The sequence below is a fragment of the Ochlerotatus camptorhynchus genome, unplaced genomic scaffold, assembly GCF_037179485.1.
Source record: "Ochlerotatus camptorhynchus isolate MF236.1 unplaced genomic scaffold, CSIRO-AGI_Acam_v1.1 ptg000021l, whole genome shotgun sequence".
In the NCBI taxonomy this organism is placed as follows: Eukaryota; Metazoa; Arthropoda; class Insecta; order Diptera; family Culicidae; genus Ochlerotatus; species Ochlerotatus camptorhynchus.
The window spans coordinates 5,206,829-5,232,309 of NW_027040513.1; positions in this window are offsets into that span (position 1 = coordinate 5,206,829).

Genomic DNA, 25,481 nt, shown 5'->3' on the forward strand with positions numbered 1-25,481 from the left:
AAACTCGCGGAAATGGAGTCGAAAGAACAGCTCGTGCGTGATAAAATCTTGCGCATTCATCACGAGAACAAGGATCTCTCGCTAAAACGTTCCATCGCTAAAACGTTGGGAATCGCGAATTCCACGGTGTCGCGAGTGATTAAGCGGTTCGAGGAATGGTTGACCACCGATCGGAAGCCCAGAAGTGAAGGAAAAAGTATTCCGTACAACACCAAAAATCACAACCGCGTAGTTGGGGCCTTCAACCGAAATCCGAACGCCTCTGTTAGGGATGTGGCTAAGAAGCTGCACCTAAGCCAAAGTTTTGTCCAGAAGGCCAAAACTAAGGCTGGGCTTCGAACGTTCAAGGTACAAAAGGCCCCTAATCGCGACGAGAAGCAGAACAAGTCCGCCAAAACCCGTGCCAGGAAGTTGTACCTCAACATGCTGACGAAAGTTGAATGCTGCATCATGGACGACGAAACATATGTGAAGGCCGACTTCAAACAGATCCCCGGCAACCTGTTTTTCACGGCCAAGGATAAGTTCAGCGTTCCGGAACATGTCCGCACTCAGAAGATGTCCAAATTTGCGAAGAAATTCCTGGTTTGGCAAGCCATCTGCACGTGCGGGAAGCGGAGTGCACCTTTCGTGACCCAGGACACGATGAACGGACAGGTGTACATAAAAGAGTGCCTCCAGAAGCGGCTGCTTCCTCTCCTGAAGGCCCAGAACGTCCCAACAATCTTCTGGCTGGATTTGGCCTCATGCCACTACTCCAAGGACGTGCTGAAGTGGTATGCGGACAATAAGGTCAATTTCGTGTCGAAAATGTTCAACCCTCCCAACACTCCGGAGCTCCACCCCATCGAGAAGTACTGGGCGATTATGAAGCAGCACCTTCTTAAACGACCTAAGGTAGTGAAGACAGTCGAGGAACTGAAGAAAGTATGGGTTTACATGCAAAAAACGGTTGATTCACAGGTTGTGCAGAATCTTATGGCCGGGGTTAAGGCCAAGGTGCGGGCATTTGCGTATGGACTGTAAATAAAATACGAGTAAAATGTTAAAATGAAGTTTAATAGTTATTTCTCAATCCCTGAAAATTTGATGGCAATCGGATGAAAACTCGAATTTTGCGAATCAATTTTGTGTGTGGCAGTTTCATCGTGGACACCCTTTATCAGCACTGATGCCAATGTTTGAATACGAATACCATAAATGATGATGTGTGGCATAATCATTAGCAAATTGATATTTTTCCGCTCTCATACGCTTTCAAGACCTCGCGTGATATTGGAGTAAAATATCATGCGTGATATTAATTTTACAAGCTCTATTGCGAGACTATACACAACTTGTATCGTTGAAGCTGAAAGTTGGATCGACGCAAAATTGATTCCGTTGCGCCTCGTCTTCTTAGAAAGAGAAGGTATAATAATGCTATCTCACGAAACGTCTGCTACCAGCCGTTAAGGGCGTCCCACATTAGATCCGTTTGCGTTGCGTTGACGTAAATTTTACAGTTAGACAATAGATTACGCTGTAACTTTGCCGCAACACGTCAGATCCGGATCAAATGTGGGTGGACCTTTAGGGAAATTTCGGTTGCGTTCGGATGTAAAGCAAAAATAATGAAACTCAATCTCATCACATTTTGGCGAGATTTGCAGCTGGTGAGTTTTGTAAGGTTGATATTCCGAGAGATATCACAGCTTGCAATATCAACCGCAGTTGTTTGCTTGTTGATTTCTGTCTACGAAAATCAAGCGTGATCTTGTTCTTTGGCAAGATTTGATTTTTTGATATTTTCCCAACACTGTATGTGAATCTTATTCCTAAATAAACATTTCAAAAGGTTCTAAAGCCCGATTCAAAGTAAATTTGGACGCATTCCTGTGATCATAACTCAAGAATTAAACAACATACACGGTTGATCAAAACGTCAAACAAAAGGGTACTTATTTTTACATTTCACCGTTTCGAACGAACTGTCACACTTTACTTGTGGTCGATGCCATCATAATCTGCACAGTCGCTGGTGACACTGTACCGGCGAAATTATTCCACTTTAAACGCGTTTTTTGTGCATTTGTCACTTTGTCACCGCATCCTCGAAGTTTTCGCTTGACAATAGCCCAATATTTTTCGATTGGTCTGAACTCAGGGCAATTCGGAGGATTAATCTCTTTGGCGACGAAATTAACATTGTTTGCAGCATACCATTCTAGTACCTCCTTAGAGTAGTGGCAGCTGGCTAGATGAAGGGTAAAATCCGCTTTTTCAGACACTCTGTAATGTAAACCTTCGACGTCATTGTGTGAGATGTGATGAAAACCTTGGTTTTAGTTCCACAACTGCAGATTCCTTGCCAAATCATTAGTTTCCAAGCAAACTTATAAACAAAACCAAATTTATACCTGGAAGGGACATCCCCACGACCAGTTTCCAGGTAAAATTTTCGTCCGGGGATTTGTTTATAATCCATTTTGACATATGTTTCGACATATGTTTCGTCCTCCATTAAAATACAGCCATAAAATTTCGTCAAAACTCGTTCGTATAGTAATCGTGCTCGCTTTTTGGCCACTAAATTTTGTTTCAGGGAGCAATTCGGATGTTTACTGGCACAAAAAGACTTATATCCTTATCTTGAAAGGATGTTACGCGCGGTGAAAAAGTTGGAATCGTATTTTTTTGCCAAATTACGTATGGAGACAACTGGGTTGCTTTTCACGTACCTCAACACCTTTCTCCTCAGCTCTTTGTCCCTAGTGCCACTATTACGATAGATTCGCTGTGCTCTATCCACACTCAGAGTATCCTTGTAACGTTTGATTACAAGATGCACCGTTGACTTTGGGAATTTTAACACTTTTGCTATTTTTGAGGCAGACCACGAAGCGTTCTCTAGATGTTTGTGCACAATTAATTTTCTTTTCTCAAGTTCCATGATCCGTAATTTCGGGATGCGTCGATCAATCGAGAAAAACTTTTCACTAATTTCTTCGTCAATAAAACATCAACAAATGCCTGTCAAATGTTTTTTTTTTTGTTTCCAACCACCAGGGGCGCGGTGGTGTATTAAACCGTGCGTCCAGATTTACTTTGAATCGAGCTTTATCTGCTTTGATCGATTCTCTTAATCGACATTCTTTTTTGATAACTACGACCTACGACTATGTCAACAGATTTCGTGCTATTTTTGCCACATAGTTTGATAAAGAAGCTTCTTATTTAGCGTCAAAACGTCAAACACACCAGGAAACGTGTTTGTAGTTGAATTACTTAAAAGTAAGAGGTTGTATCCAAGACACGATCGTAGATTTAACGTAGGATAACGTGCACGGTATCAATATTCGGCGACTGTGGTGGGAAACCTTTTGTCCCATCACAGAAACGCCTCGTTTTCAGATGACAAAATTACAAGATTCTTCCTCCTTCTTTCGTGAATCGAGGGCTCTTGAGGGCAGCCTTGATAGCTAGCTGGTTGCGGGGAGCCTGTCGTTGTGTACTGGAGCAAAGTGTACAACGCCACGCGTCGAAAGCACTGCTGCGGCTGCTGCTGCTGCTGCTGATGACGACCGGACACCACCACTCACCACACGTGGTGGTTGAATAAACGCCGTTCGGCGAGACCGGACGGAATTCGATTTTGAAATCTGTGTTAGGGAAAGCGATGTTTGCAGGCAATCGGTGATAATTCTGATCACCATTGCAACAGTTGGACAAATTTAGTGTAATTTTCAATAGTGACCTACTGAAAATTGATAAAGTGTTCATTTAGCAGATTCGTAGAAAAATTTCCAATCGATTAGCTTGTTTAGAATTAAAATCCATCCGCTATTGACAGAGTTATAAATGGTCAAAACCTAACCACTTTTCGTAACGCTGTCGATCTTGTTTTTTTTTATTTTTTTATTGCACCCCAATATGTTGCCGAAAGACGTAATCCTACGTCAAAAAAGAGAAAGTCGACGAAGTTAATCGATCAAAGTAGATAGGACCTTTTGAAATTTTCATCTAGAATTCAGTCTCTAAAAAAATAAAAATAAAGATCGAAATTGAATGACAAATTTTGCTTTAAGTTCATGGTTTGACATTTGAGTACGCAAATATCCCAAAATGGGGATAGGACATAGTTTAGCGTCAATCTATTGCAAATTGGATCCCATGAAACCTGTCGCATTATCCTTTAAATAAACTAGCTCAAAACGAACTAACTTCAGCAATGAATGAATGGAAGAATAGAGCTTTCAGTTTATTTTTTTTTTTTGAAAAACTATTCCCCACAGTTACTCGCAAAGTTCGGATAATACAGCTCGAAAAATTACCGGTAAATCCCAGCAAAGCAGAAGCATAAACCTTGTGGGAACCGGCAGAAAAAAAGATCCTGGCAACTAACGATTCAACAAGTTTGGGGTTTTGGCACACGTTTTTTATTTTCTTTCTTCTTCTTCTTCTGTTTGCCCCTCTTTCCTTTGGGACTGGAACTAAATAAATACCTGGTTGGGTGCACACGGAGAAAAGCTTGCCCGGGTTGCATTTTTTTTTTTTGAATAGCAACACGTTTCTACACATTTGTACCGGATTTATTCAATTCCGTGCGCACACCAGCCAACCAACCGACTGGTTGTTTGCAAATGTTAATGTTTAGTCAGCATGTGTATTACCAACTGGTTGTTAAAAGTTGCCAAATGCAAGTACCGGTGGTACTATTGTGGGGATTTTTTTTTATTTTTTTGCTTCTTTCATTCCAGCGCTATGAAACGCTTTCATGTGCTGTGATACGTGCTTTTGACAGAATTTGGAATTCCGAAAACCATGCTAGTTTTGCTTACTTTCAGATTTACACGGCAACATGCTTTTATCCTACTGTCCCGGACTCCGGCTGCAATGTTTGACTGCCATTAAAATGCAACTCCAACTTGTCAAAATTACCATTTCCGTTTGTTAAATTTTCCCCGCTTTGAATGATTCATTCGTTTCGTTCCTGCACAAAGATAATTGAAATTCATCATTTCTCTTGCTGCCGGGAAAGAGCGAGATAATCCGAGACATGCCGCTGCTACCCTTCTTTTTTTCCTCTCCGTCAAGGCTACATAGAAAACCGAGCTCCCGACGCGCGTCACACGTACTATCGCGAATAATAAATTCAGCTGAAATATTACACACTGTCAGAAGTGCTTATAGCCAAGTTTCGGTATTAAATTGTAGAGCAGTGCTGCGCTGCGCTCGCTCGCTACGTTCTCAAGCAGCCGTCCTTCTTCGCGCTTTCGGGATCGGGCAACTCGTACCACAACACACAACTCCCTGTTGTGAGAATAAGATGCCTTTTAAAATTATTAAGGCGTAAGAAAAATGAATATTCAAAAGCGAAGACGCTTTCTGCCCTGCGGAGCACTGAGCTATTGAAATGGATGGTGCACACACGGCCGATTAAACCAACTCAAATTTGAGTTTCGATATTCGCAGGTTACTCATAGACTGTGTAAAATTTTCCTCGATTTTACCGGAAAAACTCATCGAATATGAAGAATATCGTGTCATTTAGTATACTCTTGGACTCGTCGATTTTCCTAATATTTGAACAGATTTTTGAGGAAAAGCGAGGAAAATTTTACTCAGTGAAAAACCACTCAAGTTTGAGTCGATCTGATAGGCCGTGCAGAGCATCTAACGCGAGGCGATGCACTGTGGGGTAAATTTCCTTGTGTAGATACATGAGATGCAACAAAAGATTGTGCAATTTCAGCTACCCATTTGCATAATGCATCGGGTGGATTTGCAGCGAACGCAAGAGGTAATCAGTCTATGTTGGGGAAGATTGCGTTTTTAGCGTCGTCTGCGGCGCGACGCGTGGATTATATGGCAACCTTAGGGGGCGCAAGGAACGAATGGGGGCAAGTTCATTTTACGGTTGCGGTACATTGTTCAAATTTGGTGGAAGAAGGTTGGATTAGAATAATTGAACAGGTACATGATTAAAGTACATGTTCCTTCCAATTATTCGAGCATTGATGCACATCGGATCAAGACAAAAGACGAGAAGATGTTGATTTAGAACTCTTGAAGAACGCTAGGAATCCAGCTTGATGAATCAAAAGATTTAATCAGCATTGAGCAATTCTCTCTTTCCTTCATAACGCGGCTACAAATCAGAATTCCGCTGGATTGTTAAAACTAAATATAGGTGTTGAGGGATTCCATCCAGAATGAGCTGAAAAAACCTGAAATCGTGCTCGACCATCTTCGATCTGGATGATACTTGGCACATATTTTCAGTATGATAGACCAAGTATTTTCCGCAGGAGAGGAGACCCTTTTGACTCAAGGGTAACTTTTGAAAAGGGCCTATGTGTTTTTGCACACACACTTTAAAAAAAATGTAGTTCGAAAACAGTTGGTTGTAGAAAAAAATTTACTAAGAAGGAGTTGTAGGAAACTAATAAGGCTTTATAAAAAAAATATACACGGAATTTTTTTTTTTCGTTTTTTTACAAAAAAAAAATTAAAATAAAGCTCAAAATTCAAATAACAAAAAAAAAAAGTATTTTTGATTTTTTTTTATATTTTTTTAATAAAAACTTTAATAGAAAGCAAAAGTTTTGAAAACAACTCCAGGATGGACAAACTTTTAATAAAAAAGTTTTTCTAAGAGCAACTATTAAGACATTTTTGAAACTTTCATTATTTACGGCAAAATGTTCAGTTTGATGTCAGTATATGAATATAAAAATCATTTCAAACGATAGTGCTCATATCAATAAACTTCCTAAATATAACCGTTTTCGAGATATTTCAAGTTTACTTTCATAAAGATCATTTTTTTTTGTAGAAAATATGCCATTTTCATAAGTTAATCGTGATTCTCCATCAGCCTTGATAAGTTTAGCAAGATACACATATATTTACCTTCAATTTGTCTTTTGACGATTGAACAATCAGACAACCCGTTTAGAATTTACAGGGGAAATGAAAACACTATTATTTTAAATATAGAAACCAACACAAGTTAAGTTGCACTTATTTTCATTATCAGGCGTAGTTTCATCCTATTTAAGTTGTTAATATTGATGCACCTATCCATCTCATTATTTTAGGGACATTATAATGTCTTCCATGGTATTTTTCATGAAAAAAAAGAGCTTCTCTGTTAGAGTAGCTTCAATACCAAAACAATATTTATACCTTAATATCCAAATGGTACCTACGTTTGTATTTAAGCATGACCATCCTTTTGAAAACAGACATCACTAAAAATATCTTTTTGAGTGAACAAGTATAATTTGAATATGGAATTCAAGAAGGTCAAGTGTTGCAAGCCGTTTCCTTAAAAACGGTGTTCGTCAATGCTTCGTAAATTATCCGAAAATTTGATTGAAAAACATAAGTTCCTAGAGTGGAAATTTAATTTGGATACATATCTATCAATCTGTGATACGTGTCGCTTGAATTTGAATAGAATCGAACCATGTGCTGAAAATCTAGAACTAGAAGTGCAACCGTCAGTCATGGACATCGCGGAGCCGCAGCCATCTACATCTCGATATAGCCTCGAAGAAATGCCATCAACTACGTCAATAACAACAGCATCATCTCAAGATAGTGGAGAGCAACAATTTTCCAGGATGCATAATATTGAGCTGGCATAGCTGGTATCAACGTATCGCCAATATCGACAAAAAAATTCCAGAATGTTAACTATCTCCGGAGAAAGTATATGGACATTACCAATGGCATTAAGAAACGCATCTTTGGTTTTCAAGCGGAAGAAGATGACCTGGAGCAACTTAAATTGAAAGCTGCGGAACACAATGAGATGATCGGAAAACTGAAGGAGAGATTTGCTGATCCAGGTTCATCGAGCGACGATCAAATAAGGATTCTGACGATTTTGCCGAAATCTTGGTCATCGCAAACGGTAATGGACGAGTTTGAAACAAATAAATACATTGTATTGCAAGCTCGATGCTTGGCAAACGGGAAAGGAGTATTGGCCACCCCCAACGAAAGGTTAGGACACGGTTTGGATCCCGAAATTAAAAACGAGGTATTGCAGTTCTTCGAAAGCGACCAGATAAGCAGCGCCACGCCAGGACTAAACGATTACGTTTCAGTGAAGAAGGAAGGTAAGAAGATTCATATTCAAAAGCGACTTTTAGTTTGTACATTGCGAGAAGCTTTTATTAAATTTCAAGAAGTTAGTAAAAATAGCATTGGATTTAGTTCATTTGCAGCACTTAAACCAAAGCATTACAAATTACTTGGTAGTTCAGGTTCTCACAATATGTGTGTTTGTACCATCCATGAAAATATTAATTTAATGCTTCATTGTCTTAGAAAATATTCATTCGAAAAAGATTTCAACCATTATTTTGAAGAAATATTATGCAGCTCATCATTGTTACCTCCGCGAATGCGAACGTTGCCCAGGTCTCTCAGATTTTGAAAGAAGTTTTTTTAGAAAAATTCGAGGAACAGGGTATGTCTGAAATATGTTTTGAACAATGGGTTTCAACTGATCGATGTAGTTTAGAGAAACTTGTAAAACCAGTAGATGGATTTGTTCCTTATTTTTGCGAAAAGTTGGAAAAACTGGTATCCCATGATTATATTAAAACTCAGCAGTCTAGTTTCTTGAGAAATACAAAAAATACTCTTAAAAATGGAGAAGTTGTCATAATTTGTGATTTTTCCGAAAATTATTAATTTGTTCTTCAAGATGCTGCCCAAAGTAGTTACTGGAATAATCAACAAGCTGCTATTCTTCCTTTTTACATTTATAATTCAGAATCAGGTAGAATTAAAAATTCATAACATATAAAAACATACCAATCAAAAGTTCATCAAATAAAAATATATTCAACGAAAAGGTTTATCAACAAATTATTATTATTAAAGACGATCGAAAGTAATAAATGTAAGATGCAAATAAAAACGCATGGGTATTTCATTTATTTATCTTATTTATCTTATAAGTTTAAAACCAATCTTCCAATAGTCTATTGGTGCAAGGGTAAGTTGAAGGTAAGTACATGCATATCTTGCAAAACTTATCATATTTGATGGACAATCACGTATAACTTACGAAAAGGGCATATTTTCTACAAAAAATTGATTATGATGAAAATAAAAATTTGAAATATCTTGAAAACGGTGGCGATTTGGCGTGGAATTGGTCTGTTAGATAATAAATCCTTTTTCAAACTGCGTGTCTCCGGAGGGCGCAGCCTAACCAAGCTTCTATTCTCAATGTTATGGACGGATCAACACAGTGTCTTTTCCCTAAGTTAGGGGCAGCTAATCATCGTGCTAGCGTGGAACGCTAAACAGTGCTGTGTACGATGGTTCTTTGGCAAGACAGGGTTTGTTGCAGGCCCTAGAAGCCAGCCGTAACAAAACAACAATTCAGAAAGCTAACAATGTAAATACGGACTGGAACAATTGATCATTTTGTCAAGCTTCTGCATTCATGTTCCATCAGATGTCACAGCTGTTGTTTGCGGTGACATCTATCGGAAACTAGACATAATCTGTTTTCCTATAATTGTTCACAGAGGACACTGCAGTGCAAAACATGTCTGGTACCTCTATATATGCATTAAGATTATTATTCGAAGTCCCTCCTTTTTTACACATTCTGCATACAAAATAGCTCACCCCTCACAGAATTTCCCGCCGAACGTTATGTATGGGACGGGGCATAAAGCATCTTTTGCGCAGAATATGTAAAAAAGGAAGGACTTCAAATGTTAAAGCAAATGCATATATAGAGGTACCAGGCATGTTTGGTAGTGTCAGGTACTCTATTTTGTAATCTGTGAAAGGGAAATTACACATCGAGTGTCAACAAAATACATGGCATGTTGAGAGATTGAGCTCGTGAAAGAGAATTTCTCACTCAAATTTGAATTTTTTTGGCTCTCTGGAGACTGGTAGTAAAGCAGGTAAAATTGTATGGGGAAAAATCATTTTTATTTAATTGTAGCTTGTTTAACAATAATTTCCGGAAAAAAAATGAACGACAAAGTCCCTGATAATTTTTTTTAGGTTGTCGTTCACTTTTTTTCACCTGAATATGTACCGAAAGCGAATTATTCCCACTTCTCTCAATTTCTATATGGGGATTTTTATCACTTCCTACCAGTGGAACAGCGCCATCTCTGTGGAAAATGGTCGAACATAATGATTAATTGGCGTTGACCCAGGCAACGAAACCCAACCATCTTCTTCTTCCTCGCATTTCAAGCTTATCTCGTATGGCATATTAGCTTATTGCGTGCTCTCAACTTAGTGTTCTAGATGCACTTCCACAGTTATTAATTGAGAGCTTTCGATGCCTGTACCATTTTTGCATTGGTATAATTGTGTGGCAAGTACAATCATACTCTATGCCCAGGGAAGTCGAGAAATTTTCCAACCCGAAAAATTCCTAGACTGGACCGGGAATCGAACCCAGCCACCTCCAGCATGGTCTTGCAGTTATACCCACTTCATATGCAGTTGCTGAAAGAATGCGAGTACCATAGTTCAGCCGAGTGTATTGTGTTTAAATGTGTAGAAGAAAAGAAAGAGTGCTGGCAAATATCCCTGTGTAGTTTGAATAGTAATATTGAAAAACGTGTGTACAAAACGAAGCAGCGACACCGCCGAAAATTACGCTCTCTTGAGTGCACACAGGCACAGGGTAAAAAGAAATGTTCACCGCAAACCATCGACAATTTTGTAGTAAATCTGTCATCCACGCAATTCACTCAGGCAGAGCTCGATCTGCTCAACAAAGGGTTAAATTTCGCTGTTGCCCCCCAGTGTGCTCCCCTTTCCGACATTGTTAACAATATTGAAAGTGCCATTCAATATGACCAACATGCGTACAAATCGGCAACCCGTTACAATGTAAAGCAATGCATTTTGCGAACGGTCAGCAAACAAAACCAAACAGAGCGCTCCAATTTCGATACTAGGTGTACGATTCGGCTATTGAAAACCCGTGATGTGGTCTACTCTCGTGCAGATAAGGGAAACGCCGTGGTGATCATGGACAGGGAGGATTATGACTCACGCGTCCATGATATGATTAGCTCCGGTCCGTACGAAGAATGCAAATTTAAGAATGGCAAGTCTGAAGATCCTCTCAATGCAATGATCGAGGAATCAAATTTTGCACGGCACAATGTAGCGCGTCTGATGGGAGAAGATAAGTTTGTAAGAAAGTTCAACGTCCCCAATCCGATGGTGGCATCGCTATATTGTCTACCGAACATCCACAAAAATCCGGTTGGAATGAGACCCATTTCGTAAAATATCCGCACACCCACCGAGAAAATGGCAGCGTGGCTAGTAGATGAAATGAAGAACTACCCCGTAACGCATGGAAAAAGTGTTAAAAATTCGGTAGATTTGGTTGAGCAGCTAGAAGGGTTCAAGTTGAGACGAGGTGAGATTTTGGTATCGTTTGATGTTGCAGCACTATTCCCTAGCGTACCAATCGCCGACGCTTTAAGAAGCCTGCGTCAACATCTAGAACGCAGTCGAGCTCCACACAATCACATCCAGGCTTATCTGCTTGAACCAGATTTTTTTTCACTTTTAGAGGGAAATTTTACAAACAAACGTTTAGTCTAAGCATGGGCAGCAAACTTTCGCCTATCCTGGCGAACATCTTCATGAGTGACTTTGAAGCCGATGCTGAAAAACACAAGTGGAGGCGCTATGTAGATGATGTTTTTGCACCAGTGAAAGAACGCTACGTAGAACAAACTGTAAGTCTACTTAACTCCCGGCACAGTTCAATAAAATTTACGGTAGAAAAAAGGTGGATGGGAAATTGCCCTTTCTGGATCTAATGAAAACCAGAAAGGAGGACGACACCCTGAAATTTGGTATTTATCGCAAACCGACGTCCACCGATCGCTACATTACATCCGATTCCAACCACTTTGGAGCTCAAAAGCAAGCCGCTTTTCATTCCATGGCACACCGTGTTTACAATGTACCCATGGAGAATGACGAGTTTGCAGAGGAAAGAATTCGTATCTACAATGCGGCTGAAGTGAATGGGTATGAAAAGGAGTTCGTGGACAAAATTCTCCGAAATCACAAACGAAAGAAGCACCGACAAAATATAACCACACTAGAACCAATGGGAGAGGAAGTAAAAAGAATCAGCCTGCCGTTCTATCCCAAAATTACGAATCCAATCAAATCCACACTCAAGCGACAAGGACTACAGGTAGTACACAAGAGCGACAACACTTTGCGTGACCTGTTGTGTAATTTGAAAGATAAAGTTCCGCCGGATGAACAGTCTGGAATTTATCAAATTCCATGCAAGGATTGTCCTTCAGTCTATATTGGACAAACGCGCCGCAAAGTAAAGGTCCGCCTAAAGGAACATAAACATGCTGTAGACAACAGAAAATCAAATGAATCAGCTGTGGCAGTACACACAATTAGCTTAAACCATAACATTGACTGGAAAGGTGCAAAACTCATTAAATCCGTCAGAAAAACTACACATCTAAACGCCTGGGAATCATCATTCATCACCAATGCTGCTGAACCATTAATGAATGAAGATGAACCCCCCATTATATCCTGCCTTTTCAATCTGACAAATCTGAGAATCCAGTAGCTTCTCTTCTCTTCTTTTTGGACGTGTACGGAACAACGTATGAACATCCAAGTAATCAGTCGGACATTGTCTCGTAGATGGGCAGCATCACGCCCGGAACCGGTCGACAGTAAGGTAAATTTTAATTTATTTTAAAGTTGTAAGAACGATAAGTGTTGTGTCTTGTCTCGCGTCACGTCTTGTGAATGAAATTGTCACTTATGATCGAAATAACGTCTGCGACAAAGTTGTAATATTAACGGCGCCGGTGGTGTAGTGGTAAGCGTGATTACCTCTCACCCCAGCAGGCCTTGGTTCAATCCCAGTCGGCGCCGCCGGGATGTTCTGAGGCATAACATCTCTGATCACGCCTTCTTTCGGATGGGAAGTAAAGCCGTTGGTCCCCGGTTCATGAGTTGATGGGTCGATAGGTAGGGTCCAGGTGTGGGAGCTGCCTTCCTGGCACGTCGGTAGCATTGGTGCTCAGCACGGAAAACAAGATCGACAGAAAAAAACAAACCAAAGGAAAAAAAAAAGTTGTAATATCGAGGTTCGAAATATCAAGCTATCAAAACTCACCAGCTGCAAATTTCACCAAACTATGGTGAGATTGAGTTTCATGATTTTTGCTTTACACCCGAACCACAGAACAGAAGGGGAAGTGCAAACAAATCGGTGAATCAAAAGGTGCTTCGTTTTTCTGCTCAACAAGCGATGTATTGTGGTAGCGTTCCACACGGGCTTTCTATGTGCACTCACACTATCATAGGATGCTGCCTATCTTAACTACAGGCAGAAGATGCCTTCTACCGCTAGATGCGCTAGTGTTTGCAAATGACAAGTGGAGCCACTTTCCGATCCGAAGTTCCACTCCTGTGCCCGAACGCAACCGAAACTTCCATAAAGGTGTATTCAGATCTGAGCGATATTTCACGCGCGGAGAGAGATTTTGCGAAGGTACAAGAGGGAGAAGAGTACTAGTTGTCTCTCTCCTTCCAACGCAAATTTTGCTCCGCTCCGCTAATGTACGCTTAGATCTGAATTCACCTTAACGGCTAGCAGCAGTCGCTTCGTGCCTGCCATTGGCGAAGAGATAAAATAGATTGCACTATTATACCTTCTCTTTCTAAGAAAATGCTTAGCTCTGGTACTTTCTTCAGTCCCAAGCGAATCGATCCACCCCTCGAAACATAGGAAATCCACGAACCCCTCATTTTATCTGTCAAACTTTCATAGCGAATCAAAACAAACATAGTGTAGTGCTATAATGTTGACTGGAATGGGATACGTTAATCGATTTGCTTGGGACCAATAGGCTAGTCAAGTAGTGAGCTAATTTAAAATCGTTAGTTTCCACCGGTTGGTTATACTGTATTGTTCTCTACAACTTTGTTTCAGACGTAGTTTTGAACAGAATTGACGTTTTCGTGCTACAATTGATTAAAAAATGTCAAAGACGCCATCTTGAAAAAAAAAATACGAGATCCAAAATCGTCGCATTTTTTGTAAAAATGTGAATTATTTCCCATAACACACAATCTTGCAAAACAGAGAAGGTCAAGTTTTTCCGATTCGTCATTTGGCGTGCAACTGCTCATCTACTAAAGCTAGCCCCAACCCCTGAATCGAAACCCAAACATAATAAATAATTCTCCAAGATCGTTAAAAGTGTAGACTTTTCAAAAGTTTCCTATGCATCACTTATTGATGCTGCTCCAAAGATCTCTAAGCTCCAACAAATTTCGCAAGACATTCCTGAATTTCACAGATCATTCATAGAAGTTCATTGATCTATCCAGAATTCCAATTTTTTTTAAAACTTTAGCTCATGGAACATTCCTTAAAATCTCTAAACTTCCCTGAACTTCTCTGGACATACCTGAAGTTCTCATTCAACCCAAGCAACACAGAAAACATCTCAATTCTTTTATTTTTTTATTTAAGTTGCCCAAAAATCCCTTAAATGGTACAGGAAATACATCTTGATACGACAAAGTTTCAGCTTTGTTGCCTCATTTACTTTAGGTCACAATAATGAAACTCAACTGTTTCAATGTACTGCTTGGATGACCTGTCAAATCATGCCTCAAATGGGAGGAGCAAACATGTTACACTCAAATTGGTATGAAGTTATATGCTACGTGATATTGTATGAAACACTTGAGCAACAAATCTAACTTGTGTTGTGTTTGTTGAATGAGAGTTCCATAAAACATTATGTTTCTTGAAACATTTAGTACAACAGAGTGTGAACTATATGTTTTGTGTACCTATTGAGCAACTGTTTCGAAATGTTACTAAAAGGTTGACGAACCAAGATATTTTGAAGAACCTATTTGCAATCTTTTTCCTATTAAGCGTATGAATCTATAAGTTTTCAAACTTCGTTTTGCAACCAACTGAATCAAGTTGTCACTGTAATGGTTTGTTGTAACCATCTAGTATCTACCATGCCTCAATTATGTCTTGTCACTTTGATGTTGTAAAATATTTTTGGACAACATTAGCAAAAAAGGAGAAATCGTAATGCATGTGCTAACATCTGCATAGGAAATGGAAGACCTCGACGAGGACGATAGGATTACGGATGGCGGGGGACGATAGTGACTAAAGACGATGCCAACAGCGGCTGGCGTGGCCGTAGTCTCTCAGCCAACCGGATGTTCCAAAGGGCTAAATAGAACGGTGAGAAGCCTGATGTGACGATGGATTGGTTGTTGCATGAGCTGGGGGCAGCAAATATGATGATACCGCCGAACGGAGATGTGGCTGTTGAGGATCCGTTAGAGACGGAGCTCGTATTTGCCGGAACTGCTGGCGAACTGGAAACGGCACCAAATAGCGGGTGGATTGCCAGAACTAGTGGCTCATAATGCCGAAACCTGATGACTGCTGGCGGAGGAGTTGCACCAATGTCGCTACCACTCGATGTCACATTGCTACCGGCAAGTGACGTTTAAAGCACGCACATACTCAACAAATTCTATGATTGTTCAAACTACGCATTTGCTACTTATTTTCAACATAACTGGAACATGAATACCATTAATAATACGTAATGGTGCAGTTATGTTGACAAATCGTTGCGGTGTTGTTGCAGTTCAATATGAATCATTAATTTTAATATCCACTCATCTGCAACGTAAAAAATATTTGTTGTAAACTTTTCATGATGTCTTGAAAAATAACTACATTATTGTAACGTACTATTAAACATGTTTGCAACAGTTTAGTGAGCTGGATTATATCTGGATGAACCGTACACTTCCGGCCGAAATTATGTTGCTATAATGTTCACAAATATTCCAAACATTAAAAAATTAATTCAATTCAGAATTTTACACTTGTTAACGTTTTGATGCGTTATCGGTGCAGGACATTAAAGAACTATATTAAGTTCTCCATTTTGGTTGACTCTATTTTCTTATGGTGTAATGTTGTTCAGGTGAAGGCTTTGATTTGTATTTTGTCAAAATTTTGAAAGATATCTAAACTATTTTTTAAAAGATCAGTGAATGATGACTAGAGGATTATGAAATGAAGTCTAACGGTTTGCGTAATCGACGTAGTGAAATCGCTTTAATTCTCGCCCAATAAACTGGGAGTTTATTAAGGATTCAATAAGGGTTTGAAGTATGAACTCTAAGCGTTGAAATATCAATCCCATTCACTAGTTATTGGATAGTAATATTGTGATCGACAAAGGGGTTAAAAAGCAAGGATAAATGTATTGATCAGAAATTGATGATACGCAGCAGCTAACTGGTATATTTATTTAGAGTTGAATTTTTGTTTCTTGTTTCCGGGAGTCATACGAGTCCCACAACTGATCTCCAACGACCGTCTTCGGAATACGTAACCGCTCAAGTTTTTTCATTTTTTTTTTTTTATATTACAGGTAAATACATTTTTTTCAGACATCAACGCACAAAGATGGACTCAAAAGCCGCAGAAAATCAACCTTTCGGTTTGGTTGGGAGTCCAACTTTCTTCGATGAGATTGAAAGCGTATTGTTACATGCTAATTTTCTATGAAATCTTCTCCAACATTTGGGATCATCCACAAATTTAGTAACGGAATGGGGGGAGAGGGGGGTTGACATTTTTATTCACAAAATTAAGTAGGCGAAAAACATAATTTTATCTTAAGCAATTCAATGCCAATGCCTCCAGATACATTAAATGCGCAAATGCATGTAAACATTTACCCAAATCGATATCTAACGATCTTCTGAAAATTTTAAAATCTTATAAAGACTTTCGGGGGAAGGGTTGCGAACTGCAAATTTTACAGAGTCTTACAAGGACGGGAGGGGGATTGAATGATCATTCAAAATCCCTTGCATAATTTGTGAGTGACTTCCTATTAGAAAAATCAAAACGCATCGAAAAAAATCGAAGCGGTAGACTTTCGTTTGATTTTCAATGTCAAAAATTTACAGTATTTCAGTTCATAATATTTTCAAGATCAAAAGATTTTTTTAAATACTGCAATCTATGTACAGCAATCTTCAATAAAGGCGTATTTTTCTGGATAAGGGGATGACAGAACCCTTTGATATTTGGAATTCAGTTCCCAGCCAAGTAGCGCAATTCATTCGAAATGTAATACCTGACTGGGAAAATGCTTTCGGTCAGTCTATGTCGGTCGCTTCATAAAATGGTGCTACGACATGCTGATAAAGCATTATTAAAACGGGGAATATATCACAAAAGATCTAAGTACTGGTCGCAGTGATCAAAATACCTAACACGGAAAAAAAATGCTACAATTCTCATCAAAACTTGAGAAGTTTGCGGTTCTATTGCAATGGATAGATAAAAATATTCTGTTCAAAAATGACGAAATTATGATAGTTTTAGCATTTTTTCAGTAATAGACTGTGGGGGTTTTGCGAGTTAAAGTAATAAATTGGTTTACAGGCTATTTCAATTTGTTTTTATTTCATTTACGATTGTCATCTCTGATTTTGCAGTCTAAATAAAATCATCGGTAAATATGCTTTTTCCACATCACCTCACAAAAATGTCCAATACATTTACGTGGTTAACTTGAATGTCATTTACATGTATTCGAAAACATCACAGTACTGTTTTAAATATTTCAGTGAAACATTGCAGTTAAGTCAGTTAAAACCTCATTTACAACTCGTGTCATTCAAATATCATGTTACATATACCTTATTTGCAACACCTTATGCCACAAACATAAGTTGCAAAGAGACTCCACCTTCTGCGCTTTTTAAGGTACAATGAAGTTTTATATGCGGTTCGTTGTCCATAATTTAGACCGTCTATTAGTGACACTAAAGTTGTTGTTACTCGCTGAGAAACAAATGGTGTTGCCATGACAGTGTTTCTTAAATTATCAAGAAGATCTCAGAAGTTCTTTAGCGTTTCAACAATTTTCTTGATATTCATGGAACTTCCTTCAAAACCCGGCCATACTCCTGAAATTGTTCAAACATTCCTCAGATTTTTGTAGTTTTCTATTTCTATAAAAAAATTCTTGAAAGATCCAGCAATTACTTGAAGGAACTGCTTTGAAGACCATTGATCTACCGTATGCGTGATAATGTTTGCACCATTAAGCAACGTCAAAATTAAAAAAAATCTCAAAAATTTCGTGACGCGCCATATTGAGTAATCCAGCGGATTAAGATCGGGGCTGGATGGCGGATCCTTCGCCCAAAACGGAACATGTTCCTGCAACCACTTCTGAGTGCGGTTCGAGGTGTGGCACGGAGCCCCATCTTGTTGATCCACGGCAGAACATACTTACTTAAAATCCCGATGTCGACCTCCGTGTTGACCTTGTCGCCTTCTGGAGTGACCACCGGGTCCATTTTTTGCCATCGGAAGCCACCAATCCAAACAACATAACGATAGCAAGATGCTTGGTCAGATACACGTTCTTGTGCTCGTCGGCCACGTCTTTTACCGGAAGAGAACTAATATACCGGTCGGTTCTGGAATTTGATACAGGACCGACGGTAAACATGCTCTCGTTGGTGAACAGGATTACAGGATTTTTTTCCGTGCCCTCGACTTTGCCCCGCAATCTTCCTTTACATTTTTCTGTGCCGTGAAGTCACTGATCCCGTGTTCCTTTGCATTTTCCTAATTGAACACACTGGATTCACCCGCATCTTCCTTTTGATAGCAGCGATAACCCTCGGAACCCGAGCTGACCTGAGACGACCTGTGGTCAACTTACAAATAGTTGTCTTTTCTTTTCTCGGTCTAAAACTCTTTTGACGGTCCACCGGGACACTCCCACGGCGATTGAAATGTCTTTTTGCGACATTTGCGCGTGGGACAAATCACGAATACGCTGCCACTTCGTCATGGTGCAACTGTCAAACTAATAGCGAATTCGTTTATTATCGGGGTTGGAACTGTGCGAACAGTGCGAAACCGAACTTTTTGTCAGTGCGAACCTCAACCTGAGCTAGGTTTTAAAAACAAACGAGCAAACTGACGTTTGTCAGAAAACAAGCAGACCCAATCCTGATACCCGATCCAGGTTGGAACTGAATAATAAACGAATTCGCTATAAGTAAATCATTTACTTTTATACACAGCCTACTACGCAGGGTGGCCAGATCATTTTTTTTTTTCATTATCGGTGGAATCTCAAAAATTTTATCGGTAATTATCGGTAGGCCTTCTTATGAAGGCTTTTCCCGAAGCTTGGAATCCTTCTGAGCGGTGGGGGGAGTGTTAGAAAACTAAACACTCGTAATTTTGGACCTTCGAACCGATGTTTTTTGAATAAAGTAAACGCACCAGTATTGGCTATGTTCCTATTTTGGCCACCTTTTGACGATATTTCACGTTGTATACAATTTTGAGATGTTCAGTCGCGATCAGTTTGTTGGTACAAATCATATTCATCGGTGCACATGAACATTTTGACCACAAATTCACGAATATTGCAATTTAATTGCCTTTCTGATGTGTGGCCAAAATAGGAACCTATGGCCAGAAAAAATATCCGCCCTACAGCCATCGGTTCAATGATATGAGTAATTCGTACCCCTTAAAAATATGCGAATATTAACAATAACAATTAAGAATAACAAGTAAGTGCGTGTATGACGAACGGAACACGACATCAAAAAAGGGAGAAACAGAAAATAACATCATACAGAGGAAGTCGATTAAACGTAAAAAACACATTCGTACACGGTAAGAAAAAAATACCCAACGGCCAGTACACTTTAACCTACTTTTTACTAGTTTGTCTCCTTTCCTCCTTCTAATGTTGTCAAAAACGGAGTAGCAAAACCATCCCACAGGGGTAGTAAAGTTGACCCGCGTTACCTACTTTTTGGTTCTTGAACCATGGCGCCTAGATGAGGGAAAAGAACTTACTTTTGGGTTCTTTTTTTTTTCTTACCGTATACGTTAGATTGAAGTTGCAAAACACATCGCGTTCGATCAAACTGACTGACTACCTGTGGGACGTGGTGTCAAATCAGCCTACTGATCAATCTTGTATGAAATTGGTTCCAAACGTAAACATACCCTGTAGGTTTCTTATGGCTTGTTTACGTTTGGAACCAGTTATGCGACGTAGGCGTCGATTATTCGTATTTGACAGCCACGAACTACAAACGAACTACTTGCTGACTACACGGAAGACAAAACATAGTTTTTGAGCATTTTTCAATATTACCAATGCTTAAAATTGACAGATGTAAAAACTTTTAAATAAACCTGCTATTCCAGCGTACTTATTTCTGACCGATCAGGAATCAATCTTGACAAATACCTTCTCAAAAATCGGACGATCAACATCAGAGGGATTTTCGAATACAATAATTTATTTTCGAAGTGTAAAATGACCAAATGAAACACAACCTTAAAATCTGTGATTCTCGGTAGGAAAAGTGAAAAATCGTTAGTTTTGAACCCTTCATCTGTGAATCGGTAGGCATCCCAAAAATCGGTAGGTCTGGCCACCCTGCTACTACGGTATGATCTATAGGTTACGTGCATGCAAAGAAAATCAAGGCATTGTATGCACAGGTGAAACGGGAACCTTATTTGTACGATGGCGCGAACATTATCACGCATACGGCAATTGACATGTTAACTCTAAAATCATGGGTTTGTTTGATGTATTCTGCTCAATAGGCTTAAACTGAGCGATAAGGCCGAAGTAGTGCTCTACCCTATACCGTAAATATCCATCTTGAAGATAAATATGAAATATTTGAAATTACAGTTATGTGAAACTGTTGACAGACACAAGTCTGATGCGCGGAGGAGCTGACAAAATCGGTTCATTACTGTATAAGAGATCCATTCATTGAAACAGTGCGAAACCCTACCTCAACATCTTAGGCTTATCCGAAACACAAACTCTTTCGGTTGTCATAAGCCGCGTAATCAAATATTCGTCGATTATAAAATAAAGCACTGCTTCTCCTAACTCTTGTTTTGACTCATTTTCTGTTCCCCAACCCAGCAATGCAACGGAACGAAAGAAATTCTCGAAACTCACCAACCCAGCAGCCCAACTTGAAATCGAGTCCGGACAGCGAAAGCGAGCATTTATTATGCAAACACCGAAAGCTCGTATTTCTTGCATGACAAACCAAACATTGGACCCACACACACACCGAAACCGAAACCAAACCGAATCGAGGCACAATTTTAACTCTTTCATGCGAAAGGATACACATGTTATTTTTTTCTCCTAGCTATTCCTTTTTCGCTTTCCATGAGAACCAACCGAGCGTGGGTTGATTCAGAGAGCCACGTGGTGTGTAGAATATGTAGTAGGTAGGCTGCACACGAGAGCCACACTGATGTGCCGCCGTCCGATGCTCTTACAAGCTATTCCAGACTAAACACATATATCTACATGTGTGAGTTGTATTTTCCACTCGACTCGGCAAAAAACATTCAAATCCTTCCAAAAACTTCACGACACGGCATCATCCTTCCCCCGACGATCCGGCTGCGTTGTATTCAACCATTTTCATCGTCGCCATTTGCCTTGTCGTCAGGATTACGGTTTGAATAATTTATAGAATTTTCTTAATTAAAATATCAAAAATGAATACGACCGGGACTGCTCACTCACCAAAGCCCGGTCCGGATATATCTTTGTTAGAGGGAAAGAGTTCCCCACATACATAAACATATCCAGACTGGGGGAAAAGCAGAACACCAACGACGACCGGGGAGTGTGACAGTTGTTTGGAAAAGCGAAAAGTTTCTGTAGTGCGTGCGTCTTTTATAGTTTGTGAGTTCATTCTTCCTATAGGTATAATCTAGGCGAGGCGACAGTCGGTGGTAAACCGCACTAAATTTTCCTAACCTGAGAATAAATACCTCCCCAGAGGGGGAGCGAGGGAAAGTAAGGTGCGGTTTAGGATGAAAGTTTAGCTTGAGACAACAGTTAGCAGTAACAGTTAGTCTTCATTTGGAACTTTTTCCCGTCTGCGAAGGACATTCCTACATTGGCTTTTGGCCTCCCGAGCGGAGCGTGCCAAAGTGCCACTCAAATCGGAAACTTTACGGTGACAATCGTCGAACTGACTTCTTCCAGATATCGCGCAGTCGTGTGCAGTAATTATTTGTTCTCTTCGACGGCAACTTGAACAACAGGCAAGGTTGAATTAATATTTTAAATAATGTGTTTTGATTACACCCGCAGCCAACCCGCACCGGTCTCTGCTCTAGCGGGGGTGGGAGGCTAAACGTGTAGGAGATTTAACGACAATGATCGACGAAGTTGGAGCAGACCCTGAAGGGTCGTATGGGATCGTAGGGGGTGGGAGCAATGTCGTTTGAAAGTTACCGTTCGAGGGACTGGGGTAATAAATTTTGCACGACACGAACTTTAAATGTCGCAGTAAAACACCAATAAATTCAAAATTATCGTGCATCTTTCTGGTGGAAGGATGGTTTCCGAAGGAGGTAGGTAGTACATACGTAATGGAATGGGTTAGTCGGATTTAATGCTGTTTGGAATTCTTTGAAGGTGAAGGTTCATCGTCCGTAAGGTCTACTCTAAAAAAATATTGATAACAGGGTTACGATAACTTTGGATTGTGAAATGTCGGTTCGTTCGGCGGCTCTACTGAAGGAAGCCCCTGATCAAGGTGAATAGAAAACACATTCGAGATGTTTTGATGTGCGTAAGGTTGCCAGAGTATTTTTCAGAAATATCAATAAAAATATCACTGCGTGTCCTGATTTTTAAATAAACAAAGTTGTGGCCCTAAACAATGCAAAAGCCTCTTCTAGTAGTAACTTTTGTTTCCTTGATTTGTTTTTCGTCAATCTTGTTTCCGTGCTGAGCACCAATGCTACCGACGCCAGGGAGGCAGCCCCCACTCCTGGACCCTACCTATCGACCCATCAACTCATGGAACCGGCGACCAACGGCTTTACTTACCTAAGACTGGGATTGAACCCAAATCTGCTGGGGTGAGAGGTAATGACGCTTACCACTATACCACCGGCATCGCTATAGTAATAACTTCTGCGGTCATCTTCTCAGTTGCTTTTGTGATCGTTATCGTTGTTCCTGAAAAGTCTAGTACCATTTAAATAAGAAATGTTTTGAAGAAGAGAAGAAGAGTAAGTAGCGGCGCCGGTGGTGTAGTGGTAAGCGTGATTACCTCTCATCCCAGCAGGCCTGGGTTCAATCCCAGTCGGCACCACCGGGATGTTCTGAGGCATAACATCTCTGATCACGCCGGGAAGTAAAGCCGTTGGTCCCCGGTTCATGAGTTGATGGGTCGACAGGTAGGGTCCAGGTGTGGGAGCTGCCTCTCTGGCGTCGGTAGCCTTGGTGCTCAGCACAGAAAACAAGATCGACGGAAAACAAATCAAGGAAAAAACAAGAAGAGTAAGAAAATTGAAGTTTGTTTTGATTTAAGGCATATAACATAAAGGGTGATACGGTCAAAATTTGGTCAATATCAACTTGACGTATTTCTTTCAATTTTGCATTTAAAAAACCTGAACACCCCTCATTTTGAAGGTGTGTGTGTGTAGAATGTTGCTCCTATTTTGATTTTGGAATTCACTCTTCAGTTGTCAAAATGCCGTCCAAGCAAGAAGAGCAGCGTATCAAAATTTTGCTCGCGCATCGCGAAAATCCGAGCTACTCGCACGCAAAGTTGGCAAAATCGCTAAAAGTTGCCAAATCAACCGTTACAAATGTAATTAAAGTGTTTGGGGAACGTTTGTCGACAGCCAGGAAGTCTGGATCGGGGGGAAATCGAAAACCGGAAGCCGCTGAGACGACAAAGAGAGTTGCCGGTAGTTTCAAGCGAAACCCTAACCTCTCTCTCCGAGATGCCGCAAATAAGCTGGGTGTATCGTCTACAACCGTGCATCGAGCCAAAAAACGAGCCGGACTATCGACTTACAAGAAGGTAGTGACTCCAAATCGCGATAATAAACAAAATACGACGGCCAAAGCGCGATCCCGGAGGCTGTACACGACGATGCTGACGAAGTTTGACTGCGTGGTAATGGACGACGAAACCTACGTCAAAGCCGACTACAAGCAGCTTCCGGGACAGGAGTTTTATACGGCAAAAGGAAGGGGAAAGGTAGCAGATGTTTTCAAGCACATGAAACTGTCAAAGTTCGCAAAGAAATATCTGGTTTGGCAAGCCATCTGTACCTGTGGCTTGAAAAGCAGCATTTTCATAGCTTCCGGGACTGTCAACCAAGAAATTTACGTGAAAGAGTGTTTGAATAAACGTCTGCTGCCTTTCCTGAAGAAACACGGTTGTTCCGTACTGTTTTGGCCGGATTTGGCATCTTGCCATTACGGTAAAAAGGCCATGGAGTGGTACGCCGCCAACAACGTGCAGGTGGTTCCCAAGGACAAGAACCCTCCCAACACGCCAGAGCTCCGCCCAATTGAGAAATACTGGGCTATTGTCAAGCGGAACCTAAAGAAGACCAAAAAAAACTGATAAGGGCGAGCAGCAGTTCAAGGCAAACTGGCTTTCTGCGGCGAAGAAGGTGGATAAGGTGGCTGTACAAAATCTGATGGCAGGGGTCAAGCGTAAGGCCCGGCAATTCGGATTTGGAAAAGCGGAAGCCTAACTGAACATTTTTCCTGAATTTTATACTAATTGAACTTGAAAAAGAAATTTAATTTGATTTTTTAAATAAACGATTTCACCGATTTACACGCGTTTTCCCTTGACCAAATTTTGACCGTATCACCCTTTATGTTGAACTTGATCATCATAAATGCCTTTTAATCGTTGCTACATGATTTAAAACTATATAAAAACTCTTTGATAAAATTAAAAAAACTTCAAAATTATCAATCTGTAACACTTACTAAATTAGGAAGGGTAACTTTCTTTTACAGGGTGTTGATTCAATGAAGATTTTCCAGTAATTTTCAAAAATAAATAAAAGCAGTCCTAAATGGGAGCCTTAATGAACTCCTGAAGTGACATCAATGGGATTTGATGTTTTTCCTTTGTATTTTACTAGTTGATGGCGGTTAGCTAAATATGATTCAAGCCACTTGAGGAGTGCGTAATAAATTCTCCTTTTTCGAAGTTCAAAAAAAGAAGCATGGGTATGTCAATTCGATCAAACACTTTGCTGAAATCTGTACACAACACTTCTACGTGTAGTTGAAGATGCTAATTTCAAATAACAGACTAAAGTGGTAATTTTTATACGATAGATGGATAGATAGATGAAAGTTTAGAGTTGATAGTTCCGTTAGAGTACGGTAGTGTGAAAATTGCGGAACTATCAATTTTAGACTTTCATCTCCTCCATCTATCGTATAAAAATTACCACGTTAGTCTGTTATTTTAAATTAGCATCTTCAACTATGTAAATCGTTGACTTCATGCAGAAGTAATACTAAGCATAT